Source organism: Gymnogyps californianus, chromosome 3, assembly GCF_018139145.2.
Source record: "Gymnogyps californianus isolate 813 chromosome 3, ASM1813914v2, whole genome shotgun sequence".
Classification (NCBI taxonomy): Eukaryota; Metazoa; Chordata; class Aves; order Accipitriformes; family Cathartidae; genus Gymnogyps; species Gymnogyps californianus.
The window spans coordinates 11218867-11240667 of record NC_059473.1 but is presented as its reverse complement, the minus strand read 5'-3'; the positions used below and the strand labels follow the sequence as shown (position 1 = coordinate 11240667).

General features: G+C 46.0%; 1 protein-coding gene across 2 annotated transcripts in view; it reads right to left on the bottom strand.

The window, feature by feature from the left end:
- The window catches only part of SERTAD2 (SERTA domain containing 2), an 82815-nt gene that overhangs the window by 9625 nt on the left and 51389 nt on the right, over positions 1–21801 (bottom strand). The window contains exon 1 of one of the 2 annotated variants that reach the window (XM_050893790.1): positions 10724–10770. The exons of the other annotated variant lie outside the window; for it this stretch is intronic. The gene's annotated coding sequence lies outside the window, so the exon portion shown is untranslated. Of the gene's footprint in view, positions 1–10723; positions 10771–21801 lie in introns of those variants that run through there. 2 annotated transcript variants of the gene reach the window in all.

The window sequence follows — 21801 nt, the reverse complement described above, 5'->3', positions numbered from 1 at the left end:
ACGCCAGTATAAATCTGGCACCCTCTCCCAGCCTCGCTAAAAACAAGGAAGAAAGCTGAACAGCCCAGGTGTCAAGGTTTAACTCCAGGACTGGAGCGAATAAGCAATGTGGACTTTCAGAGGCGACAGCCACAGTGTGGTAAAAATCATCCCTCCTTGAAGATTTCATCTGTTGACACTGGGGTCTTTAAATCCTGGCACAGCAGCATCCCCGGGAGCTAGTACAGCACGTACCACGCAGTAACGCACGGCTACTTTCAATATGCTGCAGCTGGCTTGCAATTTGTACACTGACGGGTGGTGTGGGTTTTTCTTTTCTTTCTTTCTTTTTTTTTTTTTTTTTTTTGCAAGGCTGCTTCTCAGGATCTGATGCAGATTTTACTTGTTCAAGTGTAATGCGTTCATGTTGCCTGGCTAGAGAGGACTCCTGACAACCACTGCCTGCTAAGAATTGGGTCTCACGTCACACGTGAGTTAGAAAACAAAACCCCAACCCTAGACAAGAGGTACAGGGAATGGAGCTGTGCTGGGGTTTCTGTCCTCTCCAGACCCAGTGCTCAGACATTCCCCATTTACAAGGTTTGTCTTCCCCCAACACTTACATTTTACATTAATTCTGGCTGCTTTTTTTATTTTATTTTATTTTTTTTAAACTGAGTAAGGTTTAATAAGCACTTACAGAACTCTCTTTAGAGCTATATCAAAAAATTGGCCTCCTGGGTAGCTCTGTGCTTCCAGAGAGTACAGGGAATTGTTTTTATGTTTGCAAGCCTTCGCTGCAAGGCTGTCGGTGCCAGCAGTAACTGTAAGTGGCAGGTATTTCTCACGTATGTTTTATAGGGACCTAACTCTTCCCATCTCCTGTGGTGGATGGGTGAACCTCAGCTCTTCCAGAAGAAGCAGAGGGGCAAGCAAAGCTGCTCAGCATCCCACTCCTGCATTTAGCAAGAAAGGCAGCTTCCTTCTCCCTACAGAAAGGCAGCCTTAGCCCCCCACTTTAGGCACCCGCAAGTGAATATTGGGGGAGAGCAGTTAGCAAACTGAGTGACGGGTCTTTTCTAGTCTCAAGTTAAAATCGAAATAAGAAGGGAAACCATAGTGGGTGACTTTCAGAGGCTAATCTAAGCAGGAATTAGTTAGGGACTGTGCAAGGAAACCTCCTGGCAAACAGGAGACAAGACATCAGAGGAAGCTCAGACTCTCATTTGAGGAGCATCTGAAGTCATGCAGCTCTTGTGGGGGTTGACTTTGGTACTCGGAGCCTGGAGTCCCCAGGTCTCTGAAGGAGTGTCCATGTTAATCAGAAAGTAAGGTGAAGCCTTCCCTAGCAAATAAGCAATGCAATTATAAAGCCAGTCAATAGTGTAACGCCAGCCAACGTGTTCCAGCGATATTTTGAAACTGTAATCTGATCCTACTGTTTCCATCCTCGTGCCTTGCCTGCTCTCCCTTGTTGCATACTGTACTATTTGAGGCCCAGAGGGCAAAGCAAGCTCTTGCTGTTTGTTAATGATCAGAAACTGCGTTTCGAGCAAGAGCTCTACGTGCGCCGCCCACACTACTTTCTTGATAGTTTCTTAAACTTGCAGCCCATCGAAGCCCTGCTAGAAGGCTCTCTGAAAAACAAAAGTGAGCAAAACAACCAAAAACATGACTACAAACTCCACTTCTGCCTTCAGTTCCCAGCTCCTTTTTACCACGCTAAAAAAAGGCAAAGCCGCAGTCTAAGGCAATCTCCGACTCTGTAGTGTGTTAAGTCTTGCAGGAAACATATGCTTCTATTAAATTGGAAACAGTTTCTAATGCTGTCAGTTTGCTAAATGTAACATGTTCCCTTGGAAGAAGTGGAGCAGTTTTAATGTTTTTGACTAACTGCACACACCAAACAGAGTATGTCTGATAAAGCTGGAATGGGCTCCAATAAATATAGCTTAGAATAAATTACTGCCTCATTAAGTAATTGTTTGGAAAAAGGAGAGCAGGTTTTCTAGATTATAGCCATGTTATTAAGGGTGTTTATATTAGGGATTCTATCAGGGTAGCAGAACATAATGCAAGTTTAAATCAGACGAGCACTTGTTAGCTCGTTAAACCATTAAAGACTACCCTGGCAGAATTAGAAGGTGAACAAGACCGCACAGGTTCTGTGCATGGAAACCTAGCTAGGCGTATTTCAAACCAGCTGCGAGGCTGAAGTCAAGAGCAAAAGCTCTGAGCAACTCTGACAACTTCTTTTCAGTACAAAGCAAGAGGGAGGATATAGCTTTGTAACATACTGGGGCTAGAAAACATTTATTCAAAACAGGTTTTATTCACATACAGGAAGGCAGTTGTCTTTACCGGAAAAAAGAACAAGTTTGGATTGCCCAGCAGAAGTAATTTCTATCTCAAAGGTCTCACATAGCCAAAATGTCAATTCTCCCATGTTCTGCTTCAGACAGGACTTCCCATCAGCATCCTTACAACAGCGCCCAGCAGATGCAAACAAGACCCCAGCCTGCCCTTTTTTGGTCTTGTCCTTAACTGGAAGTTTTATGAAACAAGCTTTCTACGATTGCTAATGTCGCCTCCGCCCTTCGCAGGCCTGGTGCGGATGCAGCCCCACTGACCACCAACCCCAGCAGTACCTGCTTTGAGCCAGAACGGGGTGAAGGATTCCCCCCTTCCCACTACCAAGAGCTGTTCTGTTAGGGTTAGTCACTGGGGGGAGAAACATTTTCACCAAGATGGCAAAGCTGCCCTCTGTGCCGAATCCTCTTTACATCCTTCCCCAGGATGGCTGCACGCACCTTCTACTCACAAGAGCGCCTGTGCCACCACACAGCAGCCTCCTCACTGAGGATCTGCTTGGCTGAGACTCTGTGCTTCGACAAGCCACCCAGAAGAGCTGGGCCGAGGTTATTCTGAAATTCAGGTCTCCACGTGGCAGCATTAAGGAAGCAGCCAGGCCTGCCAAGCATGAATCAAATTATACTGTGCTGTGTACACACGGGCTGAGCAACTCTGCTGCCAATATCAAAAGCTCAAGGACTACGAGCTGCATTACACACCTGGGCATCAGTAGTAGGAAATCAGAGCTGCAGTAAATAAAACCAGGCACAGCACTAGGCCAGATCCTCTGACTTTACTACAGGATTAGCTGATTATTCAGCAGACTCTGCTTGTTGTCACCTGAAAAATATGCAAAGGCTTCTACACACAAGCTTCCCTGGGACCAGCCAAGAAGCTCCCCCTGCTCCACATCATGGTTTCTTTTCACAAGTCCGGCACTCTGGGCCTCCTTGCACGGGAGCAGGAGATGCCGGTCCTGCAAGCAGGACCACAGCACGATGAAATCTCCCCGCCAGTAGACAGGTAGCCACGCCAGAGCCGGTGTGCGCAGCTCCATGCTGGGAGAACCAGAGCCATAATCTCTTCAAGCAGCGGAGCAGCAGCAATTAAGACGGCTGTGTACCGCTTCAGGGCCCAATTCAGCCAAGGGCTGACCGCCTTCCATTTCTTCCCACTGTAGAGCCAGCAGGCATCGGCACAGTGAAAGCGCTGGCTAAAAAGAGGCACCTCACTTGTAAATTAAATTCAAAACAATCTGAAAGAGCTAGCGCAGCCACCAGAAAGTGACACAGGCTAGCAAACACACGCTCCCTTTTCACTGCTAAAATTACACGCCTATAATGACAAGATGCTACTGGTCAGACTCTGAGGGAGAATGATGAAATAGCAAGACCGGCTATACATCCCTCCTCCCCTGCAACGTCGCTCTGAACAATAGATTACAGCAACATCATGTTATATTGTACAAGACATCTCTATTGGCACACACACATCACGGTCTAGCTGATATTTTTAGCGTACGTAGGGACTGAGTATTGTCGACCCATCTTCACTGGATGTGTATAATTCCTACAAAGGTTAATGAGAATTGTGCGTGCATCCAAGAGAGACGAGACCCCTTTGTGTATAATGAGAGAGTTTCTCGCGTATGTATAATTACTTGGATTGAATCCTTGCTTTCAAGCGTATCGCAGCATCTTTTCCCCAAAGATACCTTGTTTTTCCCCCTTGTCGTAGACCCTTAATAAACACATGGGGGAAAAAAAATACCCACGCTACTGTGGAAAGAACTGAATGGTTTGCCAAAAAGTAGGTTATTGCTCCGAAAACAGTGTTGAATAAATTATCACAGTCAAACTGAAAAGCAGCGAATGGCAGGGGGGAAGAAGAAGAGAGAAAAAAAAAAACCTCTAAAGAAATGTATACTGCAAAATGCAACATATATCCCAGCAATGACAAGTCATTTTAGTTTCTGGCCTGCAGATTTTATTTTCTAACCAATTTCTCGCTACTGAGAGTTAAAAGAGGAGAAAAGAAAGGTGTTTCCCTGGCATTTTTCAAGCAGCTATACGGCATATGAGTAGTTTTCAACATTTTTGCTTGAATGAAATGAACACAGCCCTGCAAACAAGTAAATTCTGTGAAAAAGCACCCACTCACCCCCAAGTTTCTCTTAAAGAGGTGGAAAAGCTGTTGGACATTTCTCCACCACCAGTGAAAACCAGAGGGGGAAAAAAAAAGGTAGTTAAAGTTTGACATGAAAGTTTGCTAAGATGGTGTTAAGTGATGTTAGACAAGATGATAACTGTCGGCCTTTCAGTCTAGTGTACTAAAGTTCTTGCGTTTGTTGAAATACAGCATGTGTTTTCACGTCCAACGAAGGAGCCTTCTGAAAACTGATAAAGGGAACTTTGGCCAGCCTTGAACTATTCTCAACCTGTAACAGCTACAAGTTAGAGACGAAAGAGATCCCATTTTTCGTGGCACCTGCTTGATTTCACAATAAAAACTACTACACCAAAGCGATACCCTTTAAAACAGCCACCACGGGATCCACGTAACTTTTATGTGTAGTAATTTAAACATTCTCAAATCATTTAAACTTATATGGGGACACCCTTTTAATAGCATATTTTAACAACATGTGTATTAAACCTGTATTTCGAAGCAGGCTTAGTACAGGTCAATTAACACAGAACAAACTTAACCACAAACTAAGTCTTTGGAAATTGGGAGTGAAAAATACAGAAGGAGAAGAGATCGGGAAACTGAAACTAAATGTCCTAAACTTCATTTCATATTCAAGTCAGGCACAACCCATTCACCTCACCCAAGATAGTATTACACTGATTTCCCCCACAATTTAAAAAAAAAAAAAAAAAAGGCATCAGAGCACATATGTATCACTTATGTTCCACTGCCAGCAAGGGGAAGCACAGCAGCAACAGGAAGCTTTACACTGTATGTTACACACACTGAAAATATTCTCTCTCTTCTATTCATTTGCAAGTTACTCGTGGAATACTTTAGTTAGGGGAGGAAAGGGGAAGGGTTGTTTAGAAGAGCCAATTTTGCCAAACAGATGGAGTAGGAGGGTAAGGGAGACCATGAGCTAGATCACAGAAGGGTAACCTAAGCAGGTTATTGTACCTCTGGGACAGCCAGCACGAAAGTACCCTGGTCAAAATCCCGCCAACCGCAGCGCAGACTAATAAAGTGTAAGTCACTCCTCCTACACAGGGACAGGCGAAGGCACAAGCACCGACCAGCAACAAACCATGCTGTGCCAAAAAATGCTCAATAGAGTGGCTTCTCTCTCACATGCACACACATATGCACGCAGAGTGATAAGAAAGCAAAATGTTACCACTGTTTTAAAAAAAGTGTGGTTTGCGCATGAATGCCAGTCTCTTATCTTGATGAAATTTATATTTTAAAAACATGCAAATGATATGCATGCACGTGTACGTGTATCTATTAAATGCTTCTTCCAAGGGTGAAAGGGTGCCTGTAAAAACACATGAAAAGTAAAGAGTTTGTGGAGGCACCGGAAGATGACGATGTATTTCTGAATTATGTTTTAAAACTTAATTTTGCAGCTACCTGAAGTTAAGACAAAGCTGCCTTTAGGCATCTCAAACTAGTCAGACCTGCTGTAGCAGTTGCACAGTCTGCTTCAAATATGCCCTCCACGCTCCTTTCAACCTCCACCCCAACATATATCCGCATAGTTTACCTCCAATCATGGGCGGTTCTTTCTATAGCGCAGTTCACTCAACCTTATTGCCTGCCTGGCACGACAGGAGTTTTTTTACTGACCAATGTTAGGGGCTACTATAAGAAACTGTTAAGAAAACAGCCGATAATTGTCATGTTTCCGTTAAAGGTAAGTGTGGCTCAAACAGCACAAGGGTTTCCCAGGGGGATGGGAAATCTGGGATCAAGAAAACAGTTTTATTTGTTACAAATCATCCGAGCAAGCTTTAGGGCGAGTTTAGATCTTTCCACCAACTCAGGGTTCCTTTGAAAAGGGAACTTCTTTCTTCTGCTACTTCCATATACTGCCCAGTTTTAAAAATAACTGTAACAGAAAACAACCCACATTTGCACTTTTCTCTTTGTATTCTACTATATTAAAAATACAAATTTTATTCTAACTTCACTGGAAGCAGAAGCTGTCAGATGAAATCCAATACATCTTACTGGTGTGAAAGCAAACAGGCTTTGGCTCCTACTAATTACACAGACTGAGACTCTCATCATTCAACGCCACTTAAAACTTAATTCCAGAGTGATATTAATGAGAAATTCCACTTTAAGCCCACTGCTCCTCAAAATACTGATCATGTTATATAGATTGGGAACTTCAGACGTTATACGCCAACACCTACAGTCTTACGTACCAAGCAGAGCAGAGTACCAAACCTGGCCCCTTATTTGGAAGAATAATGGTTTGAACTCGCCTAACGCAGGACTCTGAGCATGGTTTTAATACCACCGCAGCAGCCTGAATCCACAGTCACTCTGACGTGGTGGTGGCTGCCATCTCACTTGAGCTAGCTGAGCCACCACCCTCAAAAAAGGGACACGTGAAAAATCAAAAACTCGCTCTCTGGTGACTTGACAGCTTCTTCAGTCCTTTCAAGCCATCTTGCTCCTCATCACAACTTGAACAATCGGTCTGAAGACCAATGAGGCTGTACCACCAGCTGCCCAATGCCCCTGGAGACTGCCCCGGCTCTCCCTTGGAAATGCCCCTCAAATCAGCTCTTCCCCACCCAGGAATTCCCCTTTGTGCTGGAGGAATCTCCCAGCTACAGGTCTAGCGCGTCTTCACAGCTCCTCCTGGCCACTTTGCGATGACACCGAGCATCTGACACATTCATCGGGAGCCATCAGCGAAGCAAACGTCACCATGCAGTTTCTATTCTGCATGACACACCATTTAATACCCGTACAGCCATGAGACGGAGGGTAGGGACCCTGCTGTGATTAGTGCTGTACAGCCACAGGACATACAGGCCTATTTCTTCCACAAAACCTCTGCTGTCTCCCAGCCACGTGTTCGCTTTGGCCTCCGTTTTGCTCAACTTCAGCGCACCCAACGGTAAAGTAAGCACTGCATTTACAGGGCTTGCTTTCCCCACTTGTGTTGAATAGTCAGTATTGTTATCTTATTTTTTGTTATAGTGTTTGCATTGGTAATGCTGAACAAACCTGAAGCCTCCACTACAGCAAACACAAAAATTGACTTTGTTTATAAAAGAATTAAAGAACTGACACATGTTGAGGGTCTCTCTCCATTTACAGAAAACAGGCACTTCTTCGGGACAGCACAGTTTCTCTGACTGGTGGAAGTTTAGCAATAAAACAAGTGGCAGAAAACATGCAATTATGTCCCCCTGAAGAAAATGAGTGCTGGTCTCAGACTGGCAAATTCCATTTTCTACAAACTATTAATTAGCAAAAGATTCATCTACACTAAAGATCTGTGCTTACTGCCAACCTGCTTACATTTAAGCTGGACCTTGCTCTCTCCCTTGGAACACTCCTGATCTTTGGACTTGGTAACTGAAAGCTGCCATTTCTGGCACTGACTTGCGTGCGTGTGCATGTTAAGGAACCGTTGCAACTGGAGCTGTCTCCTCATGAGCCAGTTACACATACAAAGCTGAGTTAAAAAGAAGGTGTTTCTCTTGCTACCCAGCCCTTATAAAAAGTAGATCACCAGAAGACTACTTACACTTTCAAAGTACTGCATTCTCCTTGCTTGACAGATTACACTTTAAAATGTTACATAAAAGCAAAAATAGTCACAAGTATTTTGGATCACCTGTCTAGCGTTAGCGCTGCCGGAGATGAACTGTGCCAGCAGTGTTTTACATCAGTGTGAAAAAAGTCAGAGTTCCTAAAAAAATTTTTTTCGCTATGAATTATTTATTGGAAAAATAAAAGCAGCTTGTGTAAATGATGGCAAAATTCTTCAAACTAGATATTGCATAAGATCTATTGTACTTCATGGAAGCTAACAAAAAATTTAGAATATGAAATTTGAGGTTTTCCTTGGTATTAGGACATTATCTCAAACTCCTTGATGCCTCTCAGGCAGACAATTCGAGTGCTTGGATTATTTGTATTATTATTTCCCCCAAAACACTGAGAAACTTCATTATTTCATCTTTTCCATTAAAAAGAGCAGGTGTATAAAGGAATACAATTACAATTCTTAATAAATCAGCACCTACAGACGTATTTAATGCTTTTTAAGACTGCCTCATCTACAAACAAAACCTGAAGTACCTATGGCTAGCAAGTTTCTTTTTGTTTTTAATCAGCTTCAGAGAAAAAGAAATCAGTTTGACACGAAAATCAAAGCGGTGTTTTAATATGCACAAAGTCTAGCTTCATTTGTTAGCAGTCCAATCCAGTTGCTGCAGAAAAGGAGTGGGTGGTTTTTGCTACCAACTTAAATGGAAGTAGGATCAGTCACGAAAGGAGGAAGATCTACAGCTGTTACGTTAGATGCTGCAATACTTGCCTGGACAATGGAAGTATTCCCTCCGACACGCTCTCAGATACCTGTCTGGCAGCACAAACTGCTAATCCTCCTCCTATCTCTACCACCACCACTAGCTCATTATGTTCAATCAGATTCCAAAGATACCATCTTATTATGTAAAAATGTATGCATTTTAACTTCAAGCAGAAAGGGCTACTTTCAATTTACCCTGCTTAATCAACTGCTTAATTTCTACGGCAATGTAAGTACAAGCAGCAGCAACTTCTAAGAAAACACAATTCATTTCTACAGTTCGTTTTACCATGTGAAAGCTTCCTGTGCGCTTAGATGGAAACTGAGGTGCCTCTGTCAATTTTGTACCCTGTGAGAAGCCCGTAAGACACAGGCACCTTCGTTTGTGCAGGTGAATCCCTAAAAAAATCATGATAAAAAGGTAGGAAGTGTCATTTCAACTCACACAAATAGAAACTGTTTACTCCCTTTGAAAGACACAAGCATAAAACTGATGTTAGGGGGCGGCCAAGCCCTCTACCACCATTGTTTGAGCAATAGCTTATTCTACAGTGGCCAAATCCAGCACCCATTGACAGCAGCGAGAGCCACCCTGCTGACTTCACCGGGCACTAGCTGAAAAAGCCTGGACTTTCCTGATCCTGAGAGCTTTGGACTTGCCTGAACACAGACTGCCACACGCAACAGCTCTGGTGTGCTGCGCTGGAGTTTGGGGAAAGGGGCTGACAGCCCCCCCAGATGGAGATGAAATGGGCAGATTCACTTTATTTTACACCAGCAGCTGACCCGTAGCTGTAAATCAGTCACCAAGGGTCCCAGGGGACAGCACACAAACCCCTCCATAGATTTTCAACAAAAGTGGCCCTGGGTTTTCCAGCTGTGCTTCACAAAATGCAAGAAATGACAGTAGGTAACTGCACTCCTATTTTCACGCTTAATGAGAACTTACGTTTCCAGATCCTGACACACTGACATGAGTAAAGCAGAAAACGCTCTAAATGAAAGTGGCATCGCAAAAAGATTTTTTTCCAGCGTTCCCTCACCCTGAAGGAAACCCCAATAAACAGTTTTTTCGTCATCACTTCCAAAAGATAAACCACACTGCTCACAAAAGCCCTCTAAACGCCTGTTTCTCCGTGCTGGCGGTGCTCCCAAGGAAGACCCAAGTGCACTATTGCTCAGGGAAAAGACACACTAATCCCCTGCCCTGCTGCTGCCCTAACACCAACCCCTGGAAAGGTCCAGCCAGCGGGGCCAGGCAGGTCCTGCCCAGCCATATGTCAGCTTTGCTCCGGCGGAGTGAAAGTCTCCCCCGGGCCCTTTTAGCTCTCCTGGCACTATGGCACGCACTTTTAGGGCTACCCTGAAGTCCCTGCTCTTGCTGAGAAAACGGAGCAAGGCTGTAGACTACCGGCTCAAGGGGCTCCCCGGCGCACACGCTAACTTACCCGGGTAAAGCCGGTTTCTTCGAGTCGGATGTAGCACGGCTCTTGAGAGCACAACCGCCCGCACTATCGGGGCCGGCACAGCAGCCCCGATAAAAAGTATATTCCAACTACACGCACGCACCTGCTTCGGCCCAGGATCCCCGTGCATCGGCGTGGGGCGGAGGGGGGGGGCCGGTATTTTAAGAGCAACTCCACCGCTCTCCCTCCTCTGCTCATCTCAGCACGATCCCCCCCCGAAGGAGAGGGGGAGGACACCCGCCCCGAGCTCCTCTGCCCGGGCACAAATTGAAAGGTAGAGATAAAACAAGCCCCGATGACTCGCAAAGCCGGGTGAGGGGGCTGGGGGGTGTCGCGGCCCCCCGCTCCCCCCGAGCCGCACGCCGCTGCCCCGCAGCCCCCCAGCCCCACTCACCACATGCAGCTCCACCTGAGAACTAATGCATGGAGGGGGGGGGAGGTCGTAAACTCTCGCCCTAGAGCAGCTCCATATGTCGCTCCCTCGCCGCGCCGCTCCGGGGAGGGGCCGGGTGGGATGCGGAGGAGGAGGAGGAGGAGGAGGAGGAAGAGAAGGAGGAGGCGGCAGGCGCAGGCGGCGTGAGGATTTAAGCCTCCGCTCTGCCCCGGCGGCTGCGATCACGCAGCATTATACAATAGAGGAGGAGGAGGAGAGGGAGGAGGCACCAGTCCCGACTCCCAGCACTTGCCGCCAGCACTGACGACAGGGGCGGCTCCGGCGAGCTCCTCGCCCTCCGGCCCGCGTCAAAGCTCCGCCTCGGCCTTCCTCCCCCGCCCCCCCCCCTCCGCTGCTCCTCCTCTTCCTCCCCCCGCTCCGCGGCCGCCGGCACGGCTCCCCGCGCTGCCCACGCGTGCCTCTGCCCCGGGCGGACGACGCGACCCCGCGCCGCCGCCGGGGGTTCCCCGGGGAGCGCCGGGCCCCGCGCCGGGCCGCGGGCCGGGACAAAGGCGGGTGCCAACGCGCCCCGACCGCAAATATGACAAGTATCCCTGCTATCCGGCGGCGAGGACCCGGCCGGGGGACGGGGCTCGGCTGCCCTCGGCCAGCCCTGCTCCTCCGCGGGGCTGGCCCCCAGGTCGTCCCGGACCCCCCTACCCGGTCAGCCCCCGGCCGGGCCAAGCAGAGCGGGGGGGGCGGGGGGGGGGGGGCTGGAGAAAACCCGGAGCGCTGCCGGCGGCCCCCCGCCCCGGGACCTCACCTGGGAGCCGAGGGAGGCGGCGGCCCCCCCCCTCCGTGGGATCCTCGCTGCTAATTTGGGCTGTGCAGATACCACCGAAGCACAAAAATGAGGCCAAACGGAGATGTTCGACCGCACGAAGACTTGGGGGAAGGGGGGGAGAGCTCGGCACCAGGCGCTATCTGGAAAGAAGACGATTATTTTAAGTTACCTCAATGATTGTGTTTCGAAAGGGACTGTAATCCCAGCCGGCGCTGTAAAAGGCGATTCAGACACCTTACAGTTTTGGCTGCAGCCCCAGCGACATCTCGGATCATTCCAGGCTTTCATGTTCCACTAAACCGGTTGCACTTCGGGACAATAAAGCTTTAAGACCTAACATAAAGGCGATTATTAGTCATTAATATCACGACTCGTTTAGGTATTATGCTCAAAATGGTCTGTAATGATTTGTGATCAATCAAGCTGATGGTCTTGTTAGAAATTAAGTTCCATTTTCAGCTAGAAAACCGAAAAGGAAAAGGATACTTTTAGAGGGAAGATTTCTTTAACCTGGAAACTGTATCTGTCAAAAATCCACAAAGGGAAAAAAACCTGAAAAAAACAACAAACCTGAAATAGTGAATCTGCCAAAACAGAAGGGGATTAAGTGATGTTTTTATGGATTCTTAAAATTGTAATTGAAAAGACCCTATCTAATTGAGGTTTAAACACCAAGGCTGGTATTTCAGATAATATTCTGCTGAAGTCACTAAAATGGGAGGAAAGGGCATCAGATTTAAAAACTGCCATTTGACTTCACCAGTTCTAGAGGCCTCAGCACACCTTTCCCCTTCCACCCGTGCCATCAGCCATTGCTTGGAGGAGATCCAAACTCTCTCATCCTCTGTCTGCGGTACAGAGGTAGCCCTGAACCAGATCTGCAAAGCAATTCACGAACCGTTTACTGAATTTTGACAAGTGACTTGCGAATTGCTCAGGAGCTGGCAAAAATTAAAACCAGAATTGCCCCTGGCTGGATACTTTCCAGCAGCAAGGCACTGAAATTTCGTCCTTCTACTTGGGGAAACAAGTCTCTTCTTGAAATTACAAGAGTCAGAATAAAAATCACTAAATAAAAGGAAAAGATTCATTTTCTTTAGGGCCTGAGTAGAGTGGTACCTGTTCAGTGGGCTTCAGCCTACTCAAAAGCCAGCCAGAATATTTGTAATACTTGTACATTTTCGACTGGGTTTTTTTTGCATGCTAGATCCACTGAATTTCAGGGCCACACTCTGCCCTCCTTTACACCAGATTTGTAACACAGCAGGATCTGGCCTTGCGCAATTGCGCTGTGGATGCACCCAGCCGAGCAGCGCCTGCCTTCCGGAGCTCAAAGTCCGCAGCAGGTTTACAGTCCCTGTGCCTGGGTGTGTGCACGCTATCACCGGCACCATAGGCATAACCACAAACATTTGCTAAATAAGCAGCTGGGCTCCAGTCCGATATCCACGGCCCCGATCTTGCCATGTTATACTCGGCAGTAAAAGGCCTGAGCCTGTATCATCTGAGTTTTAAATGCTTCTGACTTCGTTAGGTTGCTCCAATTTTACACTAGCATAAGAGAAAACTCACCGCCCCTTCTGTTTCCTACTGTAACTCCCCTGGGCCTTTCTTGGCAGGAGTTTATAGTCACGCTGTAACTCAGATTGTTCCTCCGAACACAACTAGTACAACCTGCATCCACACTCAGAAGCACTCTCAACCGAGCATAGGTCACAATACGGATCGATACGAGTAAAGCTCCTTCCTACGCTTCGCACACAGCAGAGGCTCCATTGTGGCGGGACGAGGTTAGGCTACGCAAGGCGAATAATCCTACCACTGACTGCTCCTCACATTGCCTCACGTCTGATTTAACGAGACCTTTCTGGCCAAGAAACTCCGCTCTGCAGCTCCAGAGCAATCTGACCAGAAGGTGTCTGCAAGGCCCAAACGCAGTTTGCCTGAACATGTTAGCAAGCGCGGAGAAACAGCCTGCAACTGAGCCACGAGACGCTGTACAAGGAAGTCTGTCTGCAGAGGCTTCCAGAGCCTGCAGGAGCAGGGGGAAAAGTCTGCATGTCTGCGAGGAGGAGCCACACAAAACACATCCCATTTTGGAACGGTGAACGCAAGGGCTTCCCAAGGAGCAGCAGCACAGATGTAATTGTGCAGTCATAGCCTTGACGCAGGCCCTCGAACTGCTCACACATGAAGACAACACGCTAAAAGAGAAGGAACCAAACTGCATTTTCCTACAGCGGTACTGACCTGACGTGGGCCACAGGCATCGTCTAAGCACAGCCTTGTCTTTGAGCAAGGACGGTCAAAGCTTGCCTGGTTGAGGCCAGGTCTCCTGTAGATCATTCAAAAACCCTCCTGTGTTAAAGATAAATATACGAACAAACAGAAATCAAAGACTGGAAAGATTGGGAGGGGGGAAACAGACACCGGACGTCGTAGGGCAATTGGTTAGAAATACTACGGACTGCCAGGTAATCTCTGCCTATCAACACATGTGCTAATTAGGAAAGAGCGGCAACGTTTGGTGTGCTGAAACGTTGGCATCCCTCACGTTTTTCAAAAAAAAAAGGCAGTGAACTGCTTCCTATGTTTCTAATTGCATCCTTGGCCTTTTTCTTTCTAATTGCAGTGCATGTTAATACTGTGAGATTTCATCAGGAAATTGTACATCACGTCTTCGTTTTCTCCCTGGATGTTTTTGCTTCAGTGCATGCAGGACCTGGCAGGCAAATACCTAATACTGCCCCCAGAGCAGACAACTTTTTGCAAATAAAGACCCCGTCAGGACTGATAACTTGCGAAAAGCTAAACAAAGGGCCTGCCTACAGCCAAGGATGCTCGGTTCCACTAGAGCAGCACTCCCCACCAAGCAATGAGGGTCTCGTGGGTAAGAAGCAAGCATGCTGCAAGCAAAGGTGTGATCAAACACCGCCAAGACCTCGTGCCATCTCCGTTCAGGCCAGCTCAGGGGTCAATACTGACCTTCCAGAGCGGGGCCCTTCTCATGCAAGGCTCAGCCACAAATAAAAGCAAGCCCCTCAAAAAAAAAAATTGGGGTGCTGCATTACTGCAGTCTGCACCTGTACATTAGCAGGGAGGGAGCTGCACCTGTGAGCTGGGCTGCTTTCCTTGAGATTTCAATTGCTTTTTTTTTCTGGTGCATCTCTTCCACTGTAACAAGGCTGCCCCACACATCCCAAGGCACAGAGGAATCTGTTAAAACCAAAGGAAGGAATGCTCCCCCCCGCTTTTCACTCCAATTTTAGCTCTTTTTTCCCTTCATTTTCTGCTTTAGTTCATGTTTTTCTCCTTTAATGTTTTTGTGGCAGTAGGAGAAACACCGTTCCCTAGAATGCATAATATGCTTAATTATCATTCTCCGTTAGTTCTCTAGGAAAAAAAAAAAAACTACAGGAGAAATCAGTTTAATTAATGAGTATGACCAAATGCAGCCTTAGTTCTAATGCAGTATCATATATTACATGTCCAGTTGGGCAGTTGATCTTACTTGGGTAAAATGAACAGAGATGCAAAAAACCTTGGAGCTCATGAATCAATATTCTGAGTGCAACTAACCCCTTTTGTGCAGTTATTCTAAGCCTTCCTACAGATTTCGATGCCAACGTCTGTTCCCAAATACTGCTTTTGGCTTCAGTAATGCAGGATCAGGCCCGTACAGTCTAGTAATAGAAAGCTGTTGCTTGGCAGTACCAAGGGTTGTGCCACATGGTAAATTCATTAAGTAATTAAGAAAAAAACCCTTAACTCCAAGATAGCTCTCAAATAGTCATACCCAATAAAAATCCCCAGTGCATGTCAAGGACAAGGGTGGCAAGGTTTCATCTGAAAGTAAGACTTGGTGATTTAGATGCTTTTCAAAAGGGCTACTCTTCACATATTAAATTATTAAGGAAATATTATGGAACAGGATTATCAGGAAAGAAAAAAAATGCAACGTGCATTAGCTGGCTTAGTCAGAGGAGGTTTTGCTGCATTCCTCATGCACGGAGATGACTCCCTCCCTCTGTAATTCCCTGTGCACTCCCAGTCCTCTGGGGACTGCTGGTGTGCATCATCCTCCTCCAGCTGAAACACTCTGTCCTCTGACAGAGGTTCAGGCTGCTTACCATTGCTGTATATCTTCTCACATGTTTTTGCCTTTTCATAAACATCCGTGTTCTTTCCCAAATCCCATTCAGGCTGTATCACCTGCAAGTCGTGCTTCATTTTTGACCCAGGCCAGACTGTTCACACCGATGCCGTCTGTACGGCACACGAGCTCCTAAAACAGTCTCCCCGTTCCACTCTTGCTTCTTGAGACACGGTGGATTGTACTTTGCATTGAACTGAGTTTTAAACAATTTTATGCTGCTTTTCTTTCCCTTTCAGTGCTCACTCTGCAGTCTCTATCAAAAGCACAAGTCATTCTTTTCTGGAACACTTGGTTACTTTTTTGAAGAGAGGCTATGCTGATGTCCTGATATTCATCTCATACTGGGGCCAGTGGATTAAGAGAAAAAAAAAATCTGCAGATAAAACCAAAGGCTCTGTTTTACAACTGAGGAGGGAATACTTTTAATAAAGAAAACACACAGAAACAGTGGGGAAAAATACAGAGATACGGCCAGTCTTCAGGCCTAATTAACCACTGGTGTAAACAGATGTCGCTGCAATCAAGCCAGAAGACTTCGGCCACCCACTAGTCTTGAGCACAAACCCAACATGAGCCTGAAAATCTTAACAACATGGGGCTGTCAAACATGCGAGCTACACACACGCTTCAATACAAAGGTTGTCACCATCTCCCTTACGCTGATGGACTACCTGCTCCTGGTTCACCAGGGGAGAGCAGCTCTACTGATCTGGCTTACCGCGTGTGCTGCATGTATTACAGCCCTTTTCTGACGCAAAAGTACTCCAACAGAGCTCTATGCGGAGCCATACATTTCTGGAGCGCAGATGCCCCCCTGCACTCTTCTTAAGCACTCTTGAAACCTGGAAGAGGCCTGGCGCATAGGCAAGTTGGAATATTTTTAGCACTGCTCAACCCTGCTGAGATGCCAAAGGCTTGATAGACCAAACAGGGCCACCAGCGGGGTGACTAGAGGCTTCTAGAAGTGGATGTTCCTGCACAGATTTGTCGTATGAAAGCATTGTACAACAGTAGCAATGTGTTTGAGGCTGGGAGGGCAAAACCAAAATGGTGTCGTGGCTACAGTGTTGATGTAGGGTGTTATACAGCATTGCAATGTGTTATATAGGACTTAAAACCATGTCACTGGAGTTTAATGTATTCATGCTCAGATGCATTACCGGGGGGAGGGGGGAAACAAACCCCTATTTCAATCCTTATTTACATGAAAACATGAGTTAATACATCGACATCTAGATGAATGCACCCACCTCTAGCTGCTTTTGCTGGCTGGAATACAACCTGTAGAGCATATTAACGCTCCTACACCGTTCTGTGGGCTTGGCCATTTTGTTTAAAACTAGTTTCTGCAGCTTCTTAGAGCCACTAGATTCAAGGAATGCTTACCAAGTAAGATAGAGGCGTTTTCAAGGTAATTCAAATTTGCAATGATAAATCCTTTCTCTGTCCCAGGTACAAAATTTTTTTACAGACAATGTTTATCTGTACTCCGTTCAGACAGAGGTTTCTGAGGGTCTAATTTTAAGTAAACAGTGAGTGACCTATGCCACTTCTTTTAAAAAAAAAAAACCAACCAAAAAAACAACAAACCCCAATAAAACAGAAGCTTAATCTGCAGGGCCAAATTTAGAAGAGGAAAAAAAAAAAGAAGCTGGCAAAAAACCTAGCACAAGAACATCAAATGTAGCATAAACTCCCACTGCCATTCTGTTCCACTACAAATAAATGGAGATCATATAGAACAGAACTCATTGAGTCAATGCAGTGAATGCACAAGTCTTTCCGTTTTAACCCTTCATAAATTGTGTGATTTCTTAGATTATGTGCAAAGAAGAGATTAAAAATAAAAAAAAAGCGTGAATGAGTACCTCAGATGCTTTTACTGACTATGCCTGTGGTAATGATTCATTTTGCCTCTCTACATTCCCTCGTGCTAGCACAGCTAAGAGTCAGCAAAAGCTCGTACTGTATATGCAGGTAAACAGACTGTGGGTGAAGTATGTATTTCTTAACTCTACCTAAAACCACCCCTGTAACGGTCAGAAATGCATTTTAGCTTTCTGAAGAAAAAGGGAACTGCACAAATTAATTTAGGTTCTCCGCTAACCTTTTTTATGCTCTCTCACTTTAGAGGAAGCTGTTCATTTATAGTGACCATTAGCCAAAGGCTAAAAGAGGTTTACACTTAATTAGTATTCCCAAGCAAAGATGAAACACTAAATCACTGCAAACCGACCCAGTATTTAGGATCTACCACCAGGACAAAGAAGAAAGCTGAGAATCCACCATTTATCATCACAGTCCATCTTTCCCTTCCTTTCACACCTCTTACGCTCTCTTTCTTCCTCCCACACTGGCTTTGGGGTGCTAATGTCCTTGAAATGTGGCAGGGGGTCTGGAAGAGGGGAGAGGCAGCTCTCCTGTCTGCTCACCCTCATCTCACACAGCATGTGTCAGAATTTCGGGGGGGGGAAGATATGTTGTGAGCAGGATGGCACGGAGCTAGAGAAGCAGATGCTGCATGTGGCATAGTGCTCCCTAAAGCCAGTAGTGGCTTTCTGAGACAGCTATAAGCAGCTCTCTCAAACAGTAATAACTCTCCCTTTTTTTAATTTTAGCCTTGGTGGGGGAGCAAAGCAGAGTCATGATGGGACTACAGAGGGGAACAAGCCAAGGGAAAGGAGCAGATCCAAGAAACAAGGAGGAAGAGCTGCATCCCCATCGATGGTGCTGCTACCGAGTCCAGGGCATTCTCTGGTTTGACCTCTGGACAGCAGCAGCAGAAGAAAGTACCACGAGGAATATCACTGAGGCTCTCCCTGCTGCTTCTCCCAACCACGAACTTTGCCAGCACAAAGGGATGGGCAGAAGGCTCCCAAACCCCTCTCTCTTTCACAGAGAGATCCACTTTCCTACAGAGGTTCAGCTTTACAAACCAGCTTCTATCAGTTTTATTTGTAGAAGGAAAGATGTGAATGGCTGTCTTGAGCCATAACTCTCGTTCCACGACCTGCCCGCAAGAGCAGCCAGGTACTTCACAGAAAGGCACCAGCCTATTTGCAATAGCTGGGCAGAAACAGGCACCCTCTGCAAGAGGCTCACAGCCAGGGGCCAGCCAAGTCAAGGAGGGATGATCATCCATCTGCTACACCCTCATGCCCCAGAGCGTTTTCTAATCATCCACACCCAGGGGACATTCCTAGTGCGATTCCTGCTAAGCAAAAAAGTCATGATAAACCCCAGTTACTTTGCTTGCTTACCTACACCTATAGTCCAGTAGTGTTAACCTTCAGGTTAAATCTTTTTTTTTTTGCCCCAACCTGCTCTTCTGCTCACTTTCCTTTACTCTTAACTGGATGTTCAGCCCCTGCCATAAGAGCAAAAGAAGAAGTTAAGCAGATGTCGAAGTGCTGATAATTTGACTCCACACAAATACCCAAATACTATTCCCATGCAGGTCAGCAGACAGAAACCTCTTTTTGCTGGCAGCGCTCTTCAAAGGAAACTCTCATCTGAGCAGCTGGGAAAGTGCAAGTGCCCACTCCTGCTCTAGTTGTGGGATTCAGTAGAAAGAGCTGCCCCCCAAGAACGCTGGCGCATTACTCTTACCAGTAAGAAGGGAGGCCTGGCATTTGATGGGTTTGTTTTGGTTTTAAAACCAGAACAACCTAAAACAAACCACCTCTGTTAGAGAAACATTGTCTTCCATGAGATGTTCAGGTGAAAGACCTCAGACTCCCAACATATTTTTGCTAGCTGTCACAGCTGATGTGGGCGAAATCATGAGAAGGAAATGCATTTGTTGTTTTGAACTTTTTTCTTTCATTTAGCAAAGATTCCCCTTAAATAAATGGAAGCGGGGAGATCTTGAAATAAGCCCTAGCAAGTTTTAATCACACTTTTTCTTCTTGTGAGCAAGCCGTCATTCAGTAGCTAGGTGGTTCTAAATAAAGAACTCTAGTCAACAACAGGAAATAACTCCCACAGAAAAAAAAGGGCAGAATACAAACTCTCAGCAACTCTCATACATAGCTCACAACGGCCTTTTGTTCCATGCACATTAAGTCTAAAATCTTTACTTTTCAGAACATGTTCTTGCTCTAAGTAATTAAAACTTTTTTTCTTGTCGCAAGTACGGATCCCTTCTTTGCCTTTCTCCCAAAACAGTCACATTTAAGAGTCAGAAAATCACAAGCTATTCCCATTTCATTTAATAAGTAAGGACGTTCTAGGAACACCACATGATGACCAGCATTTTCAAAAGTTACTGATGGTGGTTTTCTCTCTTTTTTTTTTTTTCCTTTTCTTTTTTTTTTTTGGCAGGGGGAGGTGCACCGTTCTGTCCTCAGCTGCGAACAGTTTACATCCTTCTTAACGTTCAGAAACCACTTTGTGTTCAGAAACTACAGAGCACCTGGTCTGTGGGGAGGGGGATAAAGGAGAAACCACACATCTCTAGCCACTTTTTAAAAACTCAGGCTAGTGTCTAGAATCATCAGCTTTTATATTATACAAGACGTCACACACCAATGCCGCAAACATTACCAGCAACGACTACCTGTCTTCTCCTGCACACAGTCATCCCAAATTCAGCAGAAGAGCCTGGCACCAGGATCTGACCTGGCTGTAAGACAAGTGCCACACACAGGAAGCACTGGCTGTGCTTTGCAGAGGAAACATTTTCAACCATGACCCCAGGATTTCTGGAGTTTTGACAGTTCAGATTAACCCACCTGGGTTGACAGGCTACTCCTGCCTTTGCTGCACAGGTTAGGCGGATAGGACTACAGCATCCCTGCTGATCCCACTCCTCAATTCTCTTCCTCCTCCCAGCCTGTGGTTCATCCTCTTGGTAGGAAAACAGCAGTAGTGCCTGGCTACGGGAGAGACCTGAGTTGTTAGCAAAGCTGGTTGGAGCTTAATGTGTTCAGCCTCCTCAGGCAGGAGAGTACAAGAAGATGCACCTTGTTCTGCTCAAGACAAGGTGCTTTGACATGCTCTAGGAGGAAATCCTATCTAGTATGGACTCAGGCAGAAGGGTGAGTAGGGTAAAAAGCCTTTAGGAGATATCAGAAAGCAAGCTGGGGACAAAAGCAGCACAGACCAACCAGGAACAGAACATAAAACTCCAATTAACAAGAAACTTAGCCATACCAGCACTCGATGGATGAGAAACCAAGGGAATATAAACAGGAGAGGAAGAGGAAAAAAAACCACAAAACACAACACAGTTCTGGTTAAACTTCAGGCTGTGAAATAGCATCTAAAGCTGCTTTCACAGGAGCCTGACTAGCCTACAGCGCTCACAATAGCTACACAAACAGTCTATATTCTTGTAACGGGGCTTTCAGGAAAACCAGCATTAACAATCTGTTGGTTTTGTTGGCTTTTTGTTTTGTTTTTTTTAATTCCTTAAAGTTTTCACTTGTAGTCTGGTGCTGTCAACAACCACGCTCTTCTTTAGGTGTCATTTGGGAACATACCTCAGTCCTACCATAGCTTCCAGTTTATGCTGAGCAAAGATGATCCCAGGTTTCAAGAGAGGGGATAAAATCCCCTTTTCACCCTCAAAGAAACTTAATCTGCAATCCGTCTTAGAGAGGTAAGATTGCCCCCTCAGTGAAGTACAACTCTGAAACATGCATATTGCAGACTCGTGCCAGATTCTCTCATCTCTATTAGGATGCAGCAGACACACCTTAGTTTATAAGAAACAGGAGGAGACAATCTCCATATAAAACTGGCAGTACGAGACCAGAAGATAGAAGTGCCTGGCAATCTGATTGATAGTCCACAAATGGGTCCCTTTGCTTTGCTGGAGAAGTAACAGAGTTAGGGCTAGTGAAAAAAAAAATGCAGATTGCAGGACAGAGCACAACATACAAAAATGCACAACCAAAATCCCTGAAAGAATACACTGGTTGACTCCATCTGGCTTCAAAAAAGTGTGGTTTTGGTGTGCCGGGCGGGGAATTTTAAGATGGCTGCTGCTTGTTAGCTGCCATGGATAGGTCTCTGCAGGAGGCAGGAGAGCTTCTTTAGGAACATTGCTATCATTTGTGGCAAGTATCTTCTGGAGTACAAACATGTATATAGCAG